This window comes from Elephas maximus, chromosome 7 (assembly GCF_024166365.1).
Source record: "Elephas maximus indicus isolate mEleMax1 chromosome 7, mEleMax1 primary haplotype, whole genome shotgun sequence".
Lineage (NCBI taxonomy): Eukaryota > Metazoa > Chordata > Mammalia > Proboscidea > Elephantidae > Elephas > Elephas maximus.
Genome location: NC_064825.1, coordinates 12,236,799 through 12,260,162, shown reverse-complemented (window position 1 = coordinate 12,260,162; position 23,364 = coordinate 12,236,799). Strand labels below are relative to the sequence as shown.

The 23,364-nt window shown below is 41.0% G+C and overlaps 1 protein-coding gene across 2 annotated transcripts in view; it reads left to right on the top strand.

The window, feature by feature from the left end:
• Window positions 1–1,805: 1,805 nt before the first annotated feature.
• The window catches only part of ELMOD1 (ELMO domain containing 1), a 72,804-nt gene continuing 51,245 nt past the window's right edge, over window positions 1,806–23,364 (top strand). For both annotated transcript variants that reach the window (XM_049890681.1, XM_049890682.1), the window contains exon 1: window positions 1,806–2,047. The gene's annotated coding sequence lies outside the window, so the exon portion shown is untranslated. The remainder of the gene's footprint in view (window positions 2,048–23,364) is intronic.

Below are 23,364 nucleotides of genomic sequence, written 5' to 3'. Positions count from 1 at the left end.
TGGAGGGAAATTAGTACACTGGGAAAGTGCAAAAATGAGCCAAATTTTGGTAAATCAGTTCTAGGGTTAGTAGGAAGACCAATTAGAAAAGAATTAAGTTCTGAGGAAACAAGTAGAGTTGAGAACCTAGGATTGATGCATGCCTGCATACGTTCTCTGCACAAACTTCACCTGAGGATTTATGACATATTGGTCATCTGCTAAACTCTGGAATATGAGGCATATCTTACTTTAGGCAGTAGATATGCAACAGGGACCACAGAGGGATGCAAGTAAGTGAAATTATTTCTAAAAGAATGTGGAATGAAACTCTTTTGTCATGTGAATAAATCTGTCCTTAATGAATCTCTCCGGAAAAGCTTCTCTCTCCAAAAAGAACATGCATTCGGCTTTGGCCCAGTTTTTCCAAAAGGTTTGTTCAAGAGAATTATGAAAAAACTGGAGAGTTGAAAGAAAAGTAAATTGTGGCTAATACTTTTAACAGTGATAGAAAATTAGAGTGATCAAGACTTTGGGGTTATTTAATGTGGGGAGGGAACGTAAAAAACGTTCACTTTCAGATTATCACTAACCCAACCTTTCATAAAAACAGAATAGTGGAGGTAGAACCTGTGGAGACTTTTATTCAGTGAACAGCTACTATGTGCCAGGTGCATACGTTGCCTCACTTAATCCCCACAACAGCCCAGAGAGGTAGGTGTCACCACACTCCATGTTACAGAGGAGGAAACTGAGGCGCAGAATGGCCAGGTGACCTGATGGGGTGGTAAATGAAACTGAAATCAAGGCCAACCTCGAAGCTCATCCACTTTTCCTGATCCCCAAAAAAACCCAGTGCCATCGAGTGGATTCCGACTCATAGCAACCCTGTAGGACAGAGTAGAACTGCCCCATAGAGTTTCCAAGGAGCGCCTGGTGGATTTGAGCTGCCGACCCTTTGGTTAGCAGCCATGGCCCTTAACCACTACGCCACCAGGGTTTCCTTCCTGATCCCAGCTACCTCTAATAAAAGCCTTTTGATTAGATACAGAGAAAATGTTCTTCATCAAACAAGAACTACAGTCCCAGAGAAAGCCACCTCTTTCCGTGTGTACGCATGTGCGTAAGAAGTAGGTTCTGAGGCCAGTCCTATTGCCCTCATAAGGGACGCTTTAAGTAATGTTCCCCAAGTAGCCCTAGACCAGAGTGCCTATAATTCCTCGAATTATAATTAACCCTGGGGTTAAGGTATTGTTTCCGAAGCTGTGGTTGAAATGCAGATACGTGACCTGAGAGGACTGACATGATCTCTCAATGCCTAATTAAAGAGCCATGTCTGAGAACTTGACCCAACTGGTCTAGGAGTTGGGAAAGGTGGGGGCTGCCTGGGCACTCTGGCTGGGGAGGTCCCCAGGCAAAAGAAAGCGGTTGAGGGGTGGGTGTCTGGGATGGAGCTAAGGTAAAAGCAAACTTTGGCTTTTGGACAATTCTCTGGGGAGATGGCGGGGAACAATCCGTGGCCTCATTCCGGGACTCTTCGGGAATCCCTTCACAAGGTCCGCAAAGTTCACCATCTCCCAGTCCCAGGCGCTTCCGGAGGGTCTCACTGGGCTGCGCAACCAGCTCCCCGCCCTCTCCTCACAGCTGCCGGGTCCGCAGACTCAACCCTTTACCCCCAGCCTCCGGCTCCGGGGCCGCGATCCCTCCACCCCGAGCCCGCGCCACCGGCGCCCGGACTGGGCATGCTCAGTCGCCTGCCGCGTCGCGCTCCCACAGAAACCTCTCTGCACGCCCTACCGGGCTGCTCTCCCTTTCCTGCCAGCCGCCCGGGGTGCATCTCGGCTTGCTCCTTTCCACGCGACCCAGATTTCTTGCCCCACCCACGCCCCTCCCGCGCCCGCAGCCTGCGCTGCATCCGCGGCCTCCCCTGTTCAGCCTGCGCGCCAGGGCCGGACAGGCTCGTTCGCCGCCGCGGAGCGCGCAGCCGGGGCGCCTGGGGAGGCGGGGATGGCGACAGGGTTGCCGCGCGCTGGGACCTGCTGAGCCTGTCGCCGCCGCCGGAGCCCAGGTGAGGAGCGGCGCCTCGGGCCGACCCGGGAGGAACCGAGGGGCGAGGGGCGAATGCCCTTGGAAAGGAGAGAGGCGGCGGTGTCTGGAGCGAAGCAGAAATGCTGCGTCTGGGGCGAAACAGGAATGCTAAGGGTTGGGGTCAGAAAAGGGGGCATGAATGAGAGGGCACGTTGCCTCGGCTCAGGGGCTCCAGGGTCCCCTAGGATCGTAATCCTCCCCCCGAATTCCACCCCAAAATTAAAATCCGCGAAGCTGCCGATGGGCTCAAGAGGCTGTTTGCATCTCGGCCTGGGTGCAGGTCGCTTAGCGACTGAACGCCGAGGACTCCGGGGGAGGGAACCCGGCTGAGGCCCAAATGGGAGGCGGGGACAAAGGGCGGCCCGGCCAGGGCGAGTGGGCGATCTGGGTCCTGGGGAACCCTTGCTCCGCTGGCTTCAGCACTAGGCGGTTCAGGGCAGAGGTTTGGTGGGTATACGGGATTGGGGGTCTTTCGCGCTGCGAGCCCGGAGGACCTGGCTGAGGAGCTGGCGCGGCGCCTCCTTCAACTGTTGGGAAACTCCTCACTTATTAGAGCGTCTCTTTTTCCTGGGCAGGTAGAATTGAACGGGCCGGTAGGGAGAGACAGTCCACGGAGCTGTTAAAAGATCAGGGGAAATGTGGTGGTGGCTTGTGCTGTTGTGGGTGCCTTTTTTCAAAGTGTGGGTGCGGGCTGCTCGCGAGTCCGGTAACACATCTTATGAATATTTCAGGAACGACCTCGCAGGCTCGCTTGCTTCAGATCAAGTTTAATGAATATGTTCGTCAGCCTCTGATCTGCATAGGGCAGGTGGAAGCCCCAGCCAATGCCTTGAGTTTTCCAAATGTCATCCTCTCCCCTCCACCCCCACCCCGCCCCAACAGCTAGGAAAAAGAGGCTGCAACCCCCCCGGTGAGATTCAGATTGGTACCATAAATTGAGCCTGTCATTGGAAGAGACCAGTTTTGGGCAGGCATCCAGGCATTGTTCTGCATCTCTGCAGTGCCTGTGCGGGTTGTGGTGGTAGCTTGACAACCGTCCTTAACTGGAGCTGCCAATATGGTGGAAAGCAGGTAGTGTGCTGGTGTTGGGATAAACATCTTAATTATCATCTTATGGCATCACGTAGTTACAGCAGACTTAGTCATTCTCTGCCTAAAAGTTTTCTCTGAGGTCAGCCTAGTTGAAATGTTGACGAAGGTTAACCCTTCCATCCCACTACATTGGAGATATGTGTTTATCCATCCCTAATCTCTTTCATGGGAATAAGAAATGAACGTCTTCTCAGTAATCACTGTCAAGAAATCTGAAAGAAGAGCCCATTAATGTAGAAAACTTTCTAAATTGGAACAGGCTGTAAAGTACCTTTCTCTACACTTGGGTTATAAGTTCCGTTGCACCATTACATTAATCAATGAACTGACAAACAGCAGTTGGTAACCTAAAATGACACTCCTTTGCAGAAAAAACTTGCTTTTGACCCCTAAAGTGAGACAGGCACGTAACCTTCTAAAATGACCCCTGAGAAATTCCTCTTCTGGCCAAAATTTCAAGCCTCCAATATGTGATGCCAAAAGAGGCAACTCTTTTCTCTTGTCAGCCTATACAGAATCAAGCTGAAGTGCTTACATGTACAGATGTTTCACATTTAGGGAAGGCTCTTCCAACAAAGACCCACTGCAGTTACATCACAGGCCCCACCTCCGCCTGCCTAGCTGCTTCTCCCCAGCCGGTTAAAGAGGACAGTGTGTATCACTATGCTTGATTAATGAAATGAAAAATCCCAAAATGAAAGGTTTTCCTTATTGTGCTTTGATGGTTTAATTGAAAATATGACATTTTCACAAAATGTAAATTATTAATACATATAGTCGGGACTTACCTCAGGCATATAAATAACTTCGTGCATATCAGCTGTCTAAAAAATTTTGAGGAATGTTACAATATTCTTTGTGCTAATATTGATAGATCATATTAGAAGGGAATTGCATGAAATTAGAAATGTAAGTGAAAATGTTATGTAATAAGCATTTCCTAAAGCATGTTACTGTTCTCCCCAGAGATGCTGACAAAGAAACCCCACTGCATCAACAGACAAATCTGGCTAATTGCAGAGCTCCCATGCAGAACTCCAGTGCTCTGACAAAGCATTCCCTTAGTCCTCTTAGAATCTTTAAAGAGTCACTGGTAGAGTTTCCAGACTTAGGAAGTAAAAATATAGGACGTCCAGTTAAAACTGAATTGAAAACTTATTTTAGTGTAAGCATGTCCCATGCAATATTTGGGACATACTTGTACAAAAAAAAAAAAAATTATTGTTTACCTGAAACTCAGTTTTAACATTGGCAGCCTGTATTTTATGTGGCAACCGTAAGTCACTGAAATTGTCTCATTTCTCCTTTTTGGGTCACTGATGTGTTGAAAAAAATAAAGTGGAGCAGAAATCATACATCGTTCCTCAGACAATCTGGGACACGCTTAGTTCTGGTTTAAGGTATTGAAAATAATTCACGCTTAAAACAGTGAGTAGTTTCAGTTCAACACACATTTGTTGAGTATCTTCTGCTTGCTACGGTTAGTGAGAGGTGTCAAGGATACAAAGATAAGTAGGGGAAAAGGGGAGGACTACATTATAAGATTCATGGGACATTGTGGTCCAGTGGTAGAATTTTTGCCTTCCATGTGGGAGACCCGTGTTCAAGTCCTGGCCAGTGTACCTCATGCACGGCCAACACCCATCTATCAGCAGTGGTTTGCGTCTTGTTATAATAATGAACAGGTTTCAGTGGAGCTTCCAGACTTCGGAAGAAAGGTTTAGAGATCTACTTACAAAAATGAGGCAGTGAAAACACATGGATCACAAGGTCCAATCCACAACTGACCATAAGGAGGGTGCAGGAGTGCACAGCGTTTGGTTCTATTGTACATGGGGTCGCCATGAGTTGGGGCTGACTAGAGGGAAGTTAGCAACAACAACATAATCAGAAGATGTGGAACGTGCTATGCCGCTATGCCAGAAGTGTGTGGGGGCTTCAGTGTGGAACCTCACTTCAGCGAGGTTCACAGAACCAAACCGAACCCTGCTGGGTGGCTCCAGTTGGGGAATGAGATCAGCAGCCATTTTCATAGGGCTGGCTTTGAATAGGATCCCTTGTGGTTAAGAGCTATGGCTGCTAACCAAAAGTTCTGCAGTTGGAATCCAGCAACCACTCCTTGGAAACCCTATGGGGCAGCTCTACACTGTCCTATGGGGTTGCTATGAGTTGGAATCAACTCGATGGCAAGGAGTTTGGTTTTTGGCTTGGTTTGGCTTTGAGTAAGAGAGTGAGATCTTACCCTGGGAGGAAAAGAGGAAAGAAATACTGGAGCTGGAAGTTGAAGGATTTTACCTAATGATCTCAGAGAACAGAGTGGCCTGCTGAGAATGAGGAAAGTGAAAAGGGGATTCTAGAAGGAAGATTTTAAATAGTTGCTCATGGAATAGAAGAGGGGGCTGAAAAGGGACAAGTGCAGGGATTGGCAAATGGTACTTTTAAATGCGTCTCATTGCATTTAAAAAAGCAGCTGGTCTACTCATTGACTAATAAATACCTAAGTGCTCCTTTGGTCTCCCACCACTATTCCAGTCTCCCCAGGTAAAAAGTCATCATCACATAGTTCTGGGGTATAATATTTAAAAGTTTTTATTACTTTTATATAAAAGTAGATATTGAAATACAATATTTGAGATGCTAATGAATGTTCAGTTGCTTCTGGCACAAGCTCCTGAAATAAGATAAGCAGATGCTTTGGTTTTAGCAAGTCTGTTGCTTCAAGTAGGAAAAGCTTAAATTGCAATCATTTTCTCATTTGGTCCAGCTATATTTGAGGGAGCAGATTCTGATGATGGGAAGAATATAAATTTAACAGAAATAGCACTATGTGAAAATGATCATATGCTTTGTAGTACCAGAGAGTACCTACTCAGAATTTCCAAATGCAATTAATTCGAGAAAATAGCACACCACATACGTTCGTGTCTTTGAAGACCTAGCAGGTACTTTCACTACTGATCTGCACAGGCAAGTTTCCAGGGAAGCTGAAGATGAAACCAGTGCAGTCCATGTAAAGAACAGTTACTCATCTCTTGAAGATTCCAATTTGTAAAATCAAGCAGATGACAGTAGAGTGCCATTCGGAATTACATTTCTGTCAACAAATCTAGGGATCATGTTTCAGAAGGGCCTAATATGTTTGAGTATGCTAATACATTTGTGTGATTAAATTTCCACTTCGTATTTTACAATCAGTTCTTAAAATCATCAGAATTACCCTATGCTAAAAATGTATAAGGAAGTAGTTAAGGTCTTTCTCGTCAAATAATTATCGTTTACAACTGAACAGAAATCAGTTCTATCTCAGGTATTTGTACTTGTTCCTTTCTGCAGTGTCTTCCAGGTGTCCTGCCCTGTGATTCTGATAGCTTATGAGAAAAAAAAAAAAGGTGTTCAGGGGCATATTGAAGTTGCTAAAATTTCATGGCAATTAGACTATAGGTTTTACTTTCAGCGAGGTTCACATAACCATTGCTGTCAAGTCAATTCTGACTGATAGTGACACTATAGGACAGAGTAGAACTGCCCCATAGAGTTTCCAAGGAGTGCCTGGTGGATTTGAACCGCTGACCTTTCGGTTAGCAGCCGTAGCACTTAACCACTATACCACCTGGGTTTCCGAGGTTCGCATGGGTGGGGCTTATTAAAAAAAAACTTGCTACAGTGATTTCTAATGGCAGCTTATGTGGACTGTCCCCCAGAGAGAGCCTTAGCTGAAATTGTGTGCTCAGTTCACATACTAAATTCTCAGTAAATATTCTGAATTAAAAAATTCTGAATAGTCTGTTCTTGCGTCCCAGGAGCTTTTAACCCTACAGCTCACTTAGGCTGACTATGGCAAGCCATTTATTTTAAATCAGGTTCTGTCCTGTAAAATGGAAGATGCACACATTTTTAAAAAGAATGTAGTAGCAAGTCTAATCCTTTATGTCTATAAAAGAAAAATTAACTGTTGCTATGGCTCTTTTTTTTTTTTTTTTTTTTTATGGCTCTAAGAGAAGCCCTGGTGGGACAGTGGTTAAACGCTCAGCTGCTAACTGAAAGGCCGGCAGTTCGAACCCACCAACCGCTACTCAGGAGAAAGATGTATCAGTCTGCTCCTATAAAGGTTACAGCCGTGGAAACCCTGTGGGGCAGCTCTACTCAGTCTTATATGGTCACTGTGAGTCGGAATTGACTTGATGGCAATGCATTATAGGTTATGGTGCTAAGGGATGAATAACTTTATTCTCAGGGTACTTAGACAATTTATATAATGTCTCTGTACCTACCCTATATGATGTTTCAGATGCCATAAAAATAATTTACAATTTATGTTTAATTTTTTGCTTTTTTTCGTGCAAAGCAAGATGATTATTATGATAAATGTCTAAGGTGGGCTTGTTATTGTTGTCATTGTTAGTTGCCGTTGAGTTGATTCAGATTCATGGCAAGCCCATGTATGCAGAGTAGAACAGCACCTCATAGGGTTTTCAAGGCTGTAACCTTTTGAAAGCAGATTGCCAGGCCTGTCTTCTGAGGCACCTCTGAATGTGTTCAAACCACCAGCCTTTTGGCCAGTAGTCAGGCATTTAACCATTTGCATCACCCAGGGACTCCTAGAGGGTTAATTAAGCCCCTCTAAAAAAATTGGTCTCAAACAAAGCTGTAGACTCAATGGTCTGTAAACAAACAAAAAAAAACCCAAACCTGTTGCCGCTGAGTTGATTCCCACTCATAGAGACTCTGTAGGACAGAGTAGAGCTGCCTCATAGGTTTCTAAGGAGCAGCTGGTGGATTTGAACTGCCAACCTTTTGGTTAGCAGCTATAGCTCTTAACCACTGTGCCACCAGGGCTCCTCGATGGTCTTCACATATCTTTTAAATGTAGTTTTCATTTTAATGATTGGAATTAGGACTTGATTAATTAGAATGCTTGGTATAAGAGCTTATTTCAGCAGCTGTGAATCTCCTTCCAATTTTTCCTTGTACAAGTAGTTGAAGAGCTGCCATATGTTTTGAAGGTTTCATCCATGATGAAATTGATAATTTATTTATCACCCAGATGTTCTTTGGTTTAACAAATATCATCAATGACATGATGAGCCCTGTCCCCTAAACTTTTCCTGCATCACCAGTTGGCATTATAAATATTTAAAGTGTCAAACCATTTCTGGAATGAATTTATTATACAAGCCCATTTCTTCTTTTTTCCTTTAGGAAAAGAATAAGAATATTCTTCTCTTCAGAATTTGGAAGGCAAATTTTCCAGAGAGTCCGTATTCCAGTAGAACACTTATATTTCTTTGGTCTTAGAATGTATTGGAATTAGCAGGAAATTTAAAACAGTTGTTTTAAGTTGAAAAGTTTAATCCTAATTCTCTTAAAATGCTAAACATTTATCAAAGCTGCTTTAATTGAAATGCAAACTGTGCACATGGTTAGTCATGATTTTAAAAACCTTTGTTAAAATAACTAATACTGAATTTTTACTTTCATATTCTGCCTTACGTGTAATGTGTATATAGCTCAATATGTAGATCCAATATATGAAAATCAGCAATTACAAAACAGATGAATTGGGTTACAGTTTTTGCTTCACTAATGAGTTCTGTGCTGTACCAAAAATTCCCCCTAAAATATCCTTAAATTGTAGGTAACCTGAAATATTTAAAATAGAGCCAGACTCATCATGTTTTTACATATACACAATTTTTCAGGAACACATCTGTCTACTAGGCTCTTGAGTAATCTTTGTGGGTACGATGCAAAAATGAGGTCCAGGATGTGGACTCATAGCTACATTCATCAGCTGTACTCAAAGAATGTTCTTAAGTGCAGAAGCCAACATAGAAGTTGGTTCCTGCTGGCTTCCTACAGCTCTTCACTTGATCCTGACATTTCAACAGTTTTATTGAAGACTCGGATATACATAGATCATACGTATATCAGACTTGTTGATGACGCAAAACTCAAAGGGTTAGTTAATTTGTATGACAATCAGGATTAAACTTGATATCCCTTAACCCAGAGCCAGGGCAATGAAGATTACATTTGAAAAGATTGGATATGAGATTCATTTACGTTCTAAAATTAATTGCCCAAGCATATTGTCTTTGTTATCTAGTGCTGCTGTAACAGAAATACCACAAGTGAATGGCTTCAACAAACAGAAGTTTATTCTCTCACAGCCTAGTAGGCTAGATGTCCAAATTCAGGGTGCCAGCTCCAGCAAACAGCTCTCTCTGTCAGCTCTGGAGGAAAGTCCTTATTATCAACCTTCCCTTAGGCTAGGAGCTTCTCCATGTAGGAACCCTAGATCCCTATATCCACTCTGCTCCTGGTCCTCCTTTCTTGGTGGTATGAGGTCCCCATGTCTCTGCTCATTTCTCTCTTTTATATCTCAAAAGAGGTTGGTTTAAGACAACCAATTCCAAGAGGAACTTTTTGCCCTCATTTTTTTAAGCCACTAAGTTTGTGTGTGTGATAATATTGTTACACAGCAATGTTGTTGTTAATTGCTGTCGAGTCAGTTCTGACTCAGGGTGATACCATGTGTGCAGACTAGAACTGCTCTGTAGGGTTTTCAAGGCTGTGCCCTTTCAGAAGCAGATCACCAGGACTGTCTTTCAAGGTGGCTGTGGGTGGATTTGAGTCACCAACCTTTTGGCTAGTAGTCGAGCACTTAAGTGTTAGTGCAACTCAGAGGCTCCTTTTCCTCATTTTTTATATTTCTGAGAGTAGGATGTATTGTGAGAGCGTGTAATATTTTAAATGTCACTTTTTTTCTCCTCAACCCATCCACCATATTTTACTGAATCTAAGGCGTCATTTGTCTTAGTTATCTAGTGCTGCTGTAACAGAAATACCACAAGTGGATGGCTTTAACAAACAGAAATTTATTCTCTCACAGTTTAGGAGGCTAGAAGTTCGAATTCAGGGCACCAGCTCCGGAGGAAGGCTTTCTCTCTCTGTCAGCTCTGGGGGAGGTCCTCATCATCACTTTTGCCTTGGTCTAGGAGCTTCTCATCACAGGGACCCTGGCTCCAAAGGATGTGCTCCACTCCTGGCTCTTCTTGCTTGATGGTAATGAGGTCTCTCTTCTCTCTGTTCAATTCTCTTTTATATCTCAAAAGAGATTGACTCAAGATACAACTTTATCCTATAGATTGAATCCTGCCTCATTAACATAACTACCTGTAATCCTGCCTCATTAATATCATAAAGGTTAAGATTTACATTACATCAGATCACAAAATGGTGGACAACCACACAATACTGGGAATTGTGGCCTAGTCAAGTTGACACATATTTTGGGGGAGACACAATTCAATCCATGACATCATTGACATATAACAGTAAATGTTTTTATTGTGGTGAAAATATATACAACAAAACACATGCCAATTTAACAGCTTCTAAGTGTACAGCTCAGTGACACTGATGATATTCTTCGAATTGCGCAACCATCCCTACTATCCCCGTCCAAATCATTCCACCACCATTAACATAAACTCAGTGCCCCCCTAGCCTTTTGGATTCATGCCTTTTTTTATTTCTGTACTATTGTTTTAGTGAGATTCCATTCCATTTTATTTGTCATATTTAAATGGAAGTCCATGACACAAGTTTTAGAGACACACTTAAAAGATGTAAACAGTGTTAAATACATTAGCAGTAATTATTGTGAAACAGTTGCTGCTTAGTAAGTGTCTCACATTGTCTGTGTAAGTTTCCACGATTACACTTGTTTGGCTTACTTCACTTATCTCCTAACCCACAGAAGTTGTAATATTCCCTTGATCTGGTCATATCACCTTCTTAGCAAAATATTCAACCAAACACATATTACTGTAAATAATATGTCTCGCATTGTAAAAAAAAAAAAAAAATTGTACAATCAGTGATCAGAATTTTGTCACAATGTATGTGAAGAATACACAAAACTATGGTATGGTGGTTGAGAACCAGTGCCTTAGACTATAGTCTGGTATGCCTGTGTATTTTCATTTGAGACAGCTCAGAGCTTCTGTGTTGGCTTCTAAAAAGAATACTAGATTCTGCGTGTGAAATCTACTAGATTTCCCATTCCTTGAGGGCAAAGACTATGTTTTCTCATTTTGTGTCTCTAGTGCCTGGAAAGAACTGAATATAATAAACCAAATCAAAATCAAACCCATTGCCATCAAATTGATTTTGATTCACGGTGACCCTATAGGACAGAGCAGAACTGCCCCATAAGGTTTCCAAGGAGCAGCTGGTGGATTCAAACTACTGACCTTTTGGTTAGCAGCCAAATGCTGAACCACTGTGCCACCAGAACATAATAAGTGCTCAGTAAATGTTTATTGACTAGAATTAAGAGCTGTGGTCTTTTCCTACTAACTGTCTGTCTGACCTTGGTCATTTGTTGAATTTTGGTTGAGGCCCTGAGAGAGAAGCTTGCTTAGGAGAGGTTTAGAGGAAGAAAATGGCCAAGAATAGACCACTGCGGAATACCTACACTTAAAAGGTGGGCTGAGAAGGAGTTAGTGAGAGAGATGGAAAACCAGGAGAGGGTGGGGTCATGAAAGCCAAAGGAGGGCCTTTCAAGAAGCAGCATCACATATATTAGAGGTCAAATAAGATAACAGGAAAATGGAGCTTGGACTATACGTGCTTTGCCTTCAACCAAGCATTTACTCACACACCCTTTGCGTAAATAAGAAGTATTCTCACTCTTGAGACATTTGTGGTAGAGCTGTCTTTGTGGTATAAGGAAGTTGACATGAGCCATGTGTAAGTGGGTGAATGTGTATGGGTGTGTGTATATTGGAGGGATGGTGATAAAGGAAGGGAACAAGAGCCTAGAGGCTATGGAGTAAAAGAGTTGGGAGGCTCTCCAACTAGGGTAAGAACGACATGAGTTGCTCATATGTAAAGAACCTGTTGCATAATCAAAATGTTTGAGTCAGGGACTAAGAATCCCACAGTGTGACTTGCTGTCAGCCATTACCACAAACAATGGATTCTCCCACAGAAACATCGTAACTTGGAATTTTGAAATAAGTAGGCTTCAGTCTTACAGTATTTCATCAATTTTAAGATGCTTTTTTCCCCCACATCATGGAAATGGGAATGTGCCATAGATTAGTTGGCAGCATTTTTTTATTTCTCAAGGGCACATGAGATACTGGTGCATTTTACCATTGAAGGCACTGATGAAGTACCATCAAAAAGAATAAAGTAATATTCATTCAGCCATGCATACTCATGCATAGTCATAGTGCTAAAGTGAGTTAAAGGCAGTTCTGTTTGTTTCACAGCGCAAGTTGTTGCAGAATCCTGACCTAAGTGTCCTAATGGTCCCCTTCTTCCCAGAAGTGAATGCTCTTACGTCATTAGTGTGGTCAGGGTCAGCAGGATCAGCAGCTGCTTTAGAAACAGGGCACCTCATTTGTCTCCAGTTACCCTGGAAATTACCCAATTTGCTGAAACTTCCCTGTCAAATGTTTCTAAATAGATAACTTCACTATGTTCTAATTATATGAAATTTTGCAAAAAGTGCCAGTTAAATTGGCAAAACTATATCCATTTTGAGGAGCCCCGGTGGCACAGTGGTTGAGTGTTCAGCTGCTAACTGAAAGGTTGGTGGTTGGAATCCATCAGCCATTCCATGGGACAAAGATGTGGCAGTCTGCTTCTGTAAAAGATCACAGCCTGGGAAACCCTATGGGGCAGTTCTATTCTCTCCTATAGGGTCTCTATGAGTCGGAATCAACTTTATGGCAATGGATTTGGTTTTGGTTGTATATCCATTTCATTGTTATGTAAAGATAAGTTTACCGTTGCTTTATTGTGGCTTTATTTAGATATTTTAATTTTTTAAAACCAAAATATGTAATTGCATATGTACAAAATCTAGTTTGAGTATTTTTGAGGAAGAAAAATAGGATTAATATTTCGATTTTGAAATTTCTTATTCTTTTGTGGATTATTTTAGAGACAAACCTCATCAATCTTGCTCTCCATCCTTTTGTCCCCCTCCACAGAAACAGTAAATAAGATGTAGGTGATCATGGTCAAAGCCAGAAAAAAGACTGTACCTTTGAAGCAGATCATAAATATACTTTCAGGCAGCCCTGGATTCAGTGACTGGTGTGAACCTCCATTGCTATAAATCACAAAAATAAACTGTGGACGAATGTTTTATTTCTGAGGAAGGGGAGAAAATGCTTCTTAGTTGTCATTTTTGTGAGTGTCAGCAGAGCAGTTTTCAAGTTAATCACCAGGAAAAGAGGAAAGGAAAGTGCTAGAATGTGGCCTCAGAGGGATCCTTATACATGAGCATTATACCTCTAATCTGACATGCTGGCTGTCTTGTATGAAATGTAAATGCATAATTTGACAGTTTTTTCATTTCTAATGGTAAATTTTCATATTGCGTGCTTTCTCTGATCATATGCATATTTGTACAAAGTCAAAACTTGCATTTTATACATGATTTGAATGCTCATAAACAGCCTTAGAAAATATTTCATTTCTTACAACTAGATGGTGCCCAGCTACCACCACTGACTGCTCTGACAGGGATCACAATAGAGGGTTCCAGACAGAGCTGGAGAAAAATGTAGAACAAAATTCTAACTCAAAAAGAGAGACCAGACTTGCTGGACTGATGGAGTCTGGAGAAACCCTGAGAGTATGGCCCCCAGACACCCTTTCAGCTCAGTAATGTAGTCACTTCTGAGGTTCACCCTTCAGCCAAAGATTGGACAGACCCATAAAACAAAACGAGACTAAAGGGACACACCAGCCCTGGGACAAGGACTAGAAGGCAGGAGGGACAGGAAAGCTGTAATTGGGAACCCAAGGCTGAGAAGGGAGAGTGTTGACATGTGGTGAGGTTGTTAACCAATGTCATAAAACAGTATGTGTACTAACTGTTTAATGAGAAACTCGTTTGTTCTGTAAACCTTCATCTAAAGGACAATAAAAAAAAAAAAAGAAAGTATTTCTTCTTTCCCCTGTTCTTTCCTTCCTTTCCCTTCCCTTTATCTTTTCAAGTGGTAAGTCTTATCGCATTATATGCTTTGAAGATTATAAGTTTCTCATCTGACTAGGTCTCCCTTGCACTGAAGCAGTGTTTCTATGAATTGATGAAACAAGAAGCATGAGGTGAACTTAGCCATTATCTGAATCTAGTACTTCAGACCCGTGGTGTTCATTTGCCAGATTGATTCTGATACTTCGTCCCTCTGCTTTAAGGAGACTGACCTCCTTGTATTGTTTAGTGGATGGTCTCATCTAGCACCCCCACCAGCCACTCCTTAGCCCCAAACCTTCTGTGCCCTTTCCTCGTGTTCCTACAGAGACGTGCTTCCTGTTGGGAGGTCAGGCTTGTTTTGGGAAAGTTTCTCTAATTTCTTGAAAATTTTTCACAGGCATGCACACATGCAGAGCATAATAGAGAACCAATGGGAACTGTGAGCTAAATTAGTCAAATATTAAAACTACCAAAATGCTCCTTAGAACAAGGATGGCAAGACTATGTCTCACATACTTTGGACATGTTATCAGGCGGGGCCAGTCCCTGGAGAAGAACATCTTGCTTGGTAGAGTATCAATGAAAAAGAGCAAGACCCTCAATGAAATGGATTGATCCAGTGGCTGCAACAATGGACTCAAGCATAACAACTATTGTGAGGGTGGCACAAGACTGGGCAGTGTTTTGTTCTATTGTACATAGGGTCGCTATGAGTCAGAACCGTCTCAACGGCACCTAACAACAACCCTGATTGTAATCATCTGTAAGTTTTGGCTTTTACCAGAATATTTGCCTTCTCCACCTTTGTATGTATGTTCTCCACCTAGAGATTGATGAGGATAGGGTGGAAAAAGAGAAGCTGTATCTGTCTGCTAGATTCCCAAATCTCAGAGTGATTGCGGGATGTCACCACTATGATTTCATTAGACCTCAGAACAGTACAAGTATCTGTTGTCAGACCATTCAAGGGGGTAGCTGAAATTTTCATCTGAGTTAAGAGAATCTAGTTTGGGTTTACCGTTGCCACTGGAGCCCTAGTACCACAGTGGGTAAGAGCTCGGCTACTGATCAAAAGGTCAGCAGTTTGAATCCACCAGCTCCTCCTTGGAAACCCTATGGGGCAGTTCTACTCTGTCCTGTAGGGCTGCTATGAGTTGAAATCGACTGAATGGCAATGGGTTTATTGCCATCAGGAAACTTTCCCGATTACTTTTAGAAAAGACTTGGAAGTGATATGGTAGTAAAGACACAGGATAAATGGAACTGATCCAAACTAGCCACAGGCTTCCTTCGGATACCCAAAGCAGCTTTTGACCAATCTTATTTCTAGGAGACAGAACTATAAAAATTATTTATGGATCTTCTCTAAAATCTATATGATTCTGTCAAAACTCAACCACAAAAAGACAACCCAATCAAGAAGTGGGCAAAGGATATGAACACGCACTTCACTAAAGAAGATATTCAGGCAGCTAACAGATACATGAGAAAATGCTCTCGATCATTAGCCATTAGAGAAATGCAAATTAAAACTACGATGAGATTCCATCTCACTCCAACAAGGCTGGCATTAATCCAAAAAACACAAAATAATAAATGTTGGAGAGGCTGCGGAGAGATTGGAACTCTTATATACTGCTGATGGGAATGTAAAATGGTACAACCACTTTGGAAATCTATCTGGCGTTATCTTAAACAGTTAGAAATAGAACTACCATACAACCCAGAAATCCCACTCCTCGGAATATACCCTAGAGAAACAAGAGCCTTCACACAAACAGATATATGCACACCCATGTTTATTGCAGCACTATTTACAATAGCAAAAAGCTGGAAGCAACCAAGGTGTCCATCAATGGATGAATGGTTAAATAAATTGTGGTATATTCACACAATGGAATACTACGCATTGATAAAGAACAGTGACAAATCTATGAAACATTTCATAATGTGGAGGAACCTGGAAGGCATTATGCTGAGCGAAATTAGTCAGAGGCAAAAGGACAAATATTGTATAAGACCAGTATTATAAGATCTTGAGAAATAGTATAAACTGAGAAGAACACATACGTTTGTGGTTACGAGGTGGGGAGGGAGGGAGGGTGGGAGAGGGTTTTTTACTGATTAGTTAGTAGATAAGAACTACTTTAGGTGAAAGGACAATACTCAATACACAGAAGGTCAGCTCAACTGGACTGGGCCAAAAGCAAAGAAGTTTCCGGGATAAACTGAATGCTTCAAAGGTCAGCGAAGCAAGGGCGGGGGTTTGGGGATTATGGCTTAAGGGGACTTCTAAGTCAATTGGCAAAATAATACTATTATGAAAACATTCTTCATCCTACTTTGAAATGTGGCATCTGGGGTCTTAAATGCTAACAAGCGGCCATCTAAGATGCATCAATTGGTCTCAACCCACCTGGATCAAAGGAGAATGAAGAACACCAAGGTCACACAACAACTATGAGCCCAAGAAACAGAAAGGGCCACATGAACCAGAGACTTACATCATCCTGAGACCAGAAGAACTAGATGGTGTCCGGCCACAACTGATGACTGCCCTGACAGGGAGCACAACAGAGAACCCCTGAGGGAGCAGATCAGTGGGATGCAGACCCCAAATTCTCATAAAAAGACCAGACTTAATGGTCTGACTGAGACTAGAGGAATCCCGGGGGTCATGGTCCCCAAACCTTCTGTTGGCCCAGGACAGGAACCATTCCCGAAGACAACTCATCAGACATGGAAGGGACTGGACAATGGGTTGGAGAGAGATTCTGATGGAGAGTGAGCTACTTGTATCAGGTGGACACTTGAGACTGTGTTGGCATCTCCTGTCTGGAGGGGAGATGGGAGGGTAGAGAGGGTTAGAAACTGGCAAAATTGTTACGAAAGGAGAGACCGGAAGGGCTGACTCATTAGGGGGAGAGTAAGTGGGAGTATGGAGTAAGGTGTATATAAGCTTATACATGACAGACTGACTTGATTTGTAAACATTCACTTAAAGCTCAATAAAAATTATTTAAAAAAAATTATTTATGGATCTTATGATTCAACATGCCCTTCCCTCTATTACCTGAAATGGGAAGAATAGCCCAAGCTGAGAAAATTAAATCAGTGGCAAATAATTTATATGTTGCTCATCTTGAAATTATCATCTGCAGAGGAAACTTGGTGTCTGTGTATGTGTGTGTGTGTCTGTATGTGTTTTCTCTTTGTTAAATGGAATGTGATATATATTTTTTTCACTACTGCTAAAAAAATTTGGCCTAACATTTCTCTTTTTAAACTAGATTCAGGGTGGGGTAGTGGGATATATTTTTATCTTCTGGTTATCATTAATTACAATAAATTGTATTTTGAGGGTGACCCACTTGGCTGGGATTTTTTTGGTTAAAAAAAATTTGTAGCATGAAAAGAAAACATCAACAATAAGAAGAAGCAATTAGGGAAATCTAGAGGAGAATTAAATTTATTTCACTTTCCAATGAATTCAGAAAAACTCATTCAAGTTATATATCTTAGGTAGCTTTGGAATATTTTACCAGCAACTAGCTATATTTTAGCTATATTTTAGGAGCCCTGGTGGTGCAGTGATTAAGCATTTGGCTGTTAACTGAAAAGTTGATGATTTGAATCTACCAGCCAGTCCACAGGTGAAAGATGTGGCAGCCTGCTTCTGTAAAGATTACAGCCTTGGAAACCCTATGGGGCAGCTCTGCTCTGTCCTATAGGGTCATTATAAGTTGGAATGAACTCAGTGGCAATGGGTTTTGATATATTTTAATATTTTATGGATAGTAGAAAAAGGTAAAGAAACATTTTCATCTACAAAGGAAAATATCTAATGTATTATTAAGGCAAACATATAGAGGTAGACGGAAAGGAAAATGAGGGAAAATGTTGATTTGAAGGCCTAGTCACACAATTCCCTTGGAGCAGTTGAGAATGAAATCATCACTCAAGTAGCAGTGTAGACCAGGAGTTTGAATTTCATTGGATTTTCTAAACCCAAGGTAGCATTAGATTTACATCATAGGGGTTATATTTGTTATTAGTTATTTCAGAGTTACACTGCCAAGAATTCTTATCTCCTTGGGAATGTGACTCAATAAAGAATAACAAAAAACTCGTATTTTTTGGCTGCGCTGTATAATTTCCTTCCATAACATTTTCTAGTTTAAGAACTTCCAGGTCTGTAGTACATTTGCTTTGGGAAAGAAAAGAAGTTACTTTCCAGTGGCATAGTAACCCTTCCTATTCAAGAAAAAAATTCAAGAGCTCCCCGGTAACTCCCAGTGGAACGGTGTTAAATTTGAGGTGCATGAGTACATGCAGGCTTTGATTATCTCAGTCTGAGTTTAGTTTGAGTTGAATATTCTATACATTCTCTTTACTTTTACCTCAATTCAAAATTTTACCTCAGAGGTTCCCAGAGACAGTATCCCTGATAGGAGAATGATTAATTGTGCTACGTCAGGAGCCAGGCTGAGAGGGTTTGAATCCTAGCTCTGCCAGGTACTAGCTGTGTGGCCTTAGAAGGTTCCTTAACCTTTTTGTGATTCAATTTCCTCAGCTATAAAATGGAGGTAAAAATTATTACTCACTTAATAGGATTTCTAAAAGTAATTGGGAAATTTTCCTGATGGAAATAATAAACCCAGTTAAATTCACTTTATGATTAAGTGAGTTAATATAAATAAAACCCATAGAATATTACCTGGCACGTATAAATACTTTATAAATATTAACTATTATTATGACTAGTTTCACAAGACCTTGCACTGAAACTTTTAATTTTTAATTAAATTTTATTTTTAAATGTGTTCTGTATTTAATATATTTCTTAAAAACCAGAATACTCTAATTTTAGGCAAATACAAGAGTGTAACAGTATTTGTTTGTTACTCTTTTATTTACGCATAAACCAGCACCAGTTTCCACAGAGGTGATTCTGACTCATGACGACTCCACGGATTTCAGAGTAAAACTGCGCTACGTTGGGTTTTCAATGTCTGTGACCTTTCAGAGGCAGATCACCAGGCCTTTCTTCCAAGGTCTCTCTGAGTAGATTTGAATCGCCAGCCTTTCGGCTAGTAGCTGAGGGCTTCACCATTTCCCCCACATGGGGACTCCTTTATTATGTATCACCGTTATAAATCCACAAGCATTTTGGTTGTTGCAGGGGATACAGAATTTGAAGGGCTACATAGAAAGTAGCTTTTCCCATCTAAGGATTAAGATTTTAAGGAAAGGAGTTCTGTTCCCTTTAGTTGAGTCTCTAATTCATGCCCTGGGATGTTCAATGGACAGACTGACCTCTAAGAGGCAGAGTTGCCCCATGGTACTTTACAAAGAGCCTCAGGGGGCTGCTCCCTACAAGCAGGCAGGGCAAGTTCCTTGATACCAGGCAGAAGGATGAGCTTTCAGAAGCGACAGACCACTCACTGCTGCCCTTTTCTTCCCAGCTGGAAAAAGAGGTCCAAGGGGCAGATAACCCTACAGCGCAGCACCGAAGTGTCAATTGATCTCTGGGGGTGTTTGATCCACAGGCACAATCATTTGATCCTTCCCTTTGGATGAGTCCAGCATAATGTCCCTGTACACATTAAAAAAAATTTACTGCATATAAATTACTGCGTATAAACTGAAAAAGTTAGGAAACTCAGGTTTATGATTATATCCTTTATTTTGGTTTAAAAAGATCTGTATTTTTTTCCTTCCAATTGGGAGATTTTTAGTTTATTATCACTCTTATTGAATAATGCTGTTAAGAAGTGAACTTTTCAAAAAAGATGCCAAGTTCATTTCAACCAGTATGCATTGAGCACATAGTGTGCCAGGCATTGTACCAGGCCCTAGGCTTCCCTGGTGCCCTAGAGGAGCATATAGTTTAGAGAGGAAAGAAGCATGAAACAGATCATTTCACAACAACATGAGAGATTTAAAATAGAGTAGGTAATTCTAATGTCCACCTCAGTTTGAAAAACCCTATAGAGATGAAGTCATAGGGAAGGAATTACACACTGAGCTGCTTTCATATTCTCCTTGCATCTATGAGAGAGATGACATTAGCGTTAATCTCTGACTGGAGAAAGGGTAACTCCATTCTGTCAGTTTGTTGTATTGTGGTGGCTTGCATCTTACTGTGATTCTAGAAGCTCTGCCACCTGTATTTCAAATATCAGCAGAGTCACCCATGGTGGACACATTTCTGCAGAGCTTCTAGACTAAGAAAGACTGGGAAGAAAGGCTTGGTGATCTACTTCCAAAAATTATTCAGTGTAAACCTGACGGATCACAAAAAAAAAAAAAATTGTCTGACTTCCTTGCTTTGAACATGTCATCAGGAGGCTTAATCTCTAGAGCAAGACATCATGTTTGGTAAAGTAGAGGGCCAAAAAAGGGGTAGGAGACCCCCAGTGAGATGGATTGGCATAGGAGCCACAATGATGGACTCAAACATGCTGGTGATTGTGAGGATGACGTAGGACCAGGCAACATTTCATTCTGTTGGACATAAGGTCACCATCAGTTGGAGTCAACTCAGTGTCGGCTAACAATTGTACCTCAGTAAACCTGAATTGTACAAATAAAAAGTTAATATCGGTATTTTTTCAATTAGTGAACCAGCTATAAACAGGGCAATTAACTTACTTTTCATCAAATTAAAGTCAGCAGGCCGGTGTGTAAAAATACACGGAGAAGTCTGTCTGGGCTACGATTTTGTTAGAGCACTGTGCAGATGCGGGGCAAACTTAAATTGGTCATGCCTTTAGGCTTTGGGCAGCCACTTCAGAAATGTTGCGTTGGCTATTAAAAAATATCTAGCAAAAAGGAGTAGGTTCACCTAGCATCACTCATAGAAAAAGAACTCAAAGGACATTTCTCATTAGTACTGGCTCAGAAGTATGTGCTGCTCACCATGATTTGTTATATGTCCCTCCCTTTTACACAGATTGTCTACTTTAACATAAATAGGACATTAACAAGTGTTCCTCCTTAAAAACAATGCTAGATTTAAAAATAAAGCAAGCAATAATTCTTTTTGTTTTTCTATAGAGATTTTTTAGAGAAGTTAAATCACGAATGCCTAGGAAGCAGTGAGTTAAATAGCATTTGTGCAGGCTTTCTTCTACCATCCAAAGCCATTTTTGGCGTTGCCTCTTTAGGGGCAGATAATTAGAACTAATTGTTACTGTTATCTTTGTTTCCTGTTTGGGGACAGATAATTAGAATAAATTATTATTTTCCTTCCCTTCTCTTTTCTCATCCAATCAGTAAGTCAGTTGATTCTACCTTCTAAATATATTCACCTCTGTTCACTTCTCTCCATCACCGTGTCATTCTAGTTCAGGTTCCATGAACTTGCCAGAATTTATTTTAACAGCTTCCTAAGTGACTCTTCACTTGACAGAATTACTTTTTATTTTAGAGAATACAATAAAAAGAACAAAAATAATAATACCAATAAGGAGTTGTCATTGTTGTTAGTTGCCATTGAGTCATTTCAGACTCATAGCGACCCCATAGGTAGCACTCATTTGATGCATATTAAACAAACAAAAAAATGCGTCACCCATTGAATTAATTCTGGCTTGTAGTGATCCCATAGGACAGAGTAGAACTGCCCCATAGGGTTTCCAAGGCTGTAATCTTTACAGAAGCAGACTCTCACATCTTCTTCCACGGAGCAGCTGGGGACTTTGAATCACCGACTTTAACCGGTGGGTCACCAGGGCTCCTCTGATGCATATTACATGCCAGGAACTATGCTAAACCAAATACATGCTTCAGTTAATTTTATCCTCAGAACCCTACAAGGTAGGTGTAATTACTGTCCCGATTTTACAGGGAAAAAACTGAGTCCTAGAGAGGTTAAGCAACTTGCCAGTTGGCTAGTGGTAGAGCCCAGATATGAACTCTGCCTCCAAAACTTGGGTTCTTATCTACCATGCATACTGCCTGCCATATGTGCTGAATTTTCCCCCATAGGCTTCCTCATGGTATTAACATACCTACTAGTAAAATAGTAGATAATAAATATTAATAAATTATTAATAAGTTGATACTAAATTAATTCAGTATTAAATATTAAAATATGAAGGCTCATTTGCAATATTAAAATATGTTGTGTTACTCAGCATAATGCTGGTCACATAAGCATTCAAGAAGCTTTTTAGTTTCTTAGTTCAATCAAATATATGAGACCAAAGGGGCAACTCGTACCCAAAAGCACGCTGAGAAGACAGGAAGGGACAAGAAAACTGGACGAATGGACGCAGAGAACCTGGGGGTGGGAAGGGGGATAGTGCTGTCACATTGCGGGGATTGCAACCAATGTCATAGAACGATATGTGTATAAATTTTTAAATGAGAAACTAACTTGAGCTGTAAACTTTCACCTGAATCACACACACACACACAAAAGAAACTTTTTAAATGAATGGATTCAGGAACCACTATGTAGAGGGCAGGGAGCTGAAATACTGTATTACTTCATTATCTTACACCATTATAAAATGAGACTTTTTAAGGTAAACTAGTTTTTTCTAATTAACTGAAATTAAATCATTTAAGGGTAAAACTTTTTTTTTTTTTTAATTCTGATAAATTGTTTCTGAAATGTATTCCAGGAGTATGAGAATTCTAATTTTATCCTAATAACAAAAACTATTGTTATGAACAAGTGTTATATATGCTTATTTAGTAATTCCTTCTAGACTATGATTTTAATTATCAGCTATATGCTGAGATAGCCCAAATCTTTGTCTCCTACCTGGATTCTCTCCTGACCTTCAAATCCATGTATATCCATGGTATCATGTAGCCCTGAAAATGAAAAATGTCCAAAAGATCTCTTAAACCTCCATAACCCGAAATCTGCTTCTCCAGAATTCCGTATCTTAGCGAATAAAATCACTGTTTACTCAGTTGCTAACCATAAACACTGGCCTATGTTTGACTCTCTTTTTTTTTTTTCTTGACCAACTCCCAGTCAATTAACAAGAGTCCTGCTGATTCTACCTTCCAAATATCTCTCAAATCCATCACACTTTGTCTCTGTCCTTTGCTTATCCTGCTACTATTATCTTTGCTTGGATTACTATAACAACCTTCTAAGCAGTGTCCTTACCTATAATTTTACCATAATCCAGTTTATTCTCCACGCTACAATCCGTGTATATTTTTAGACATAAAAA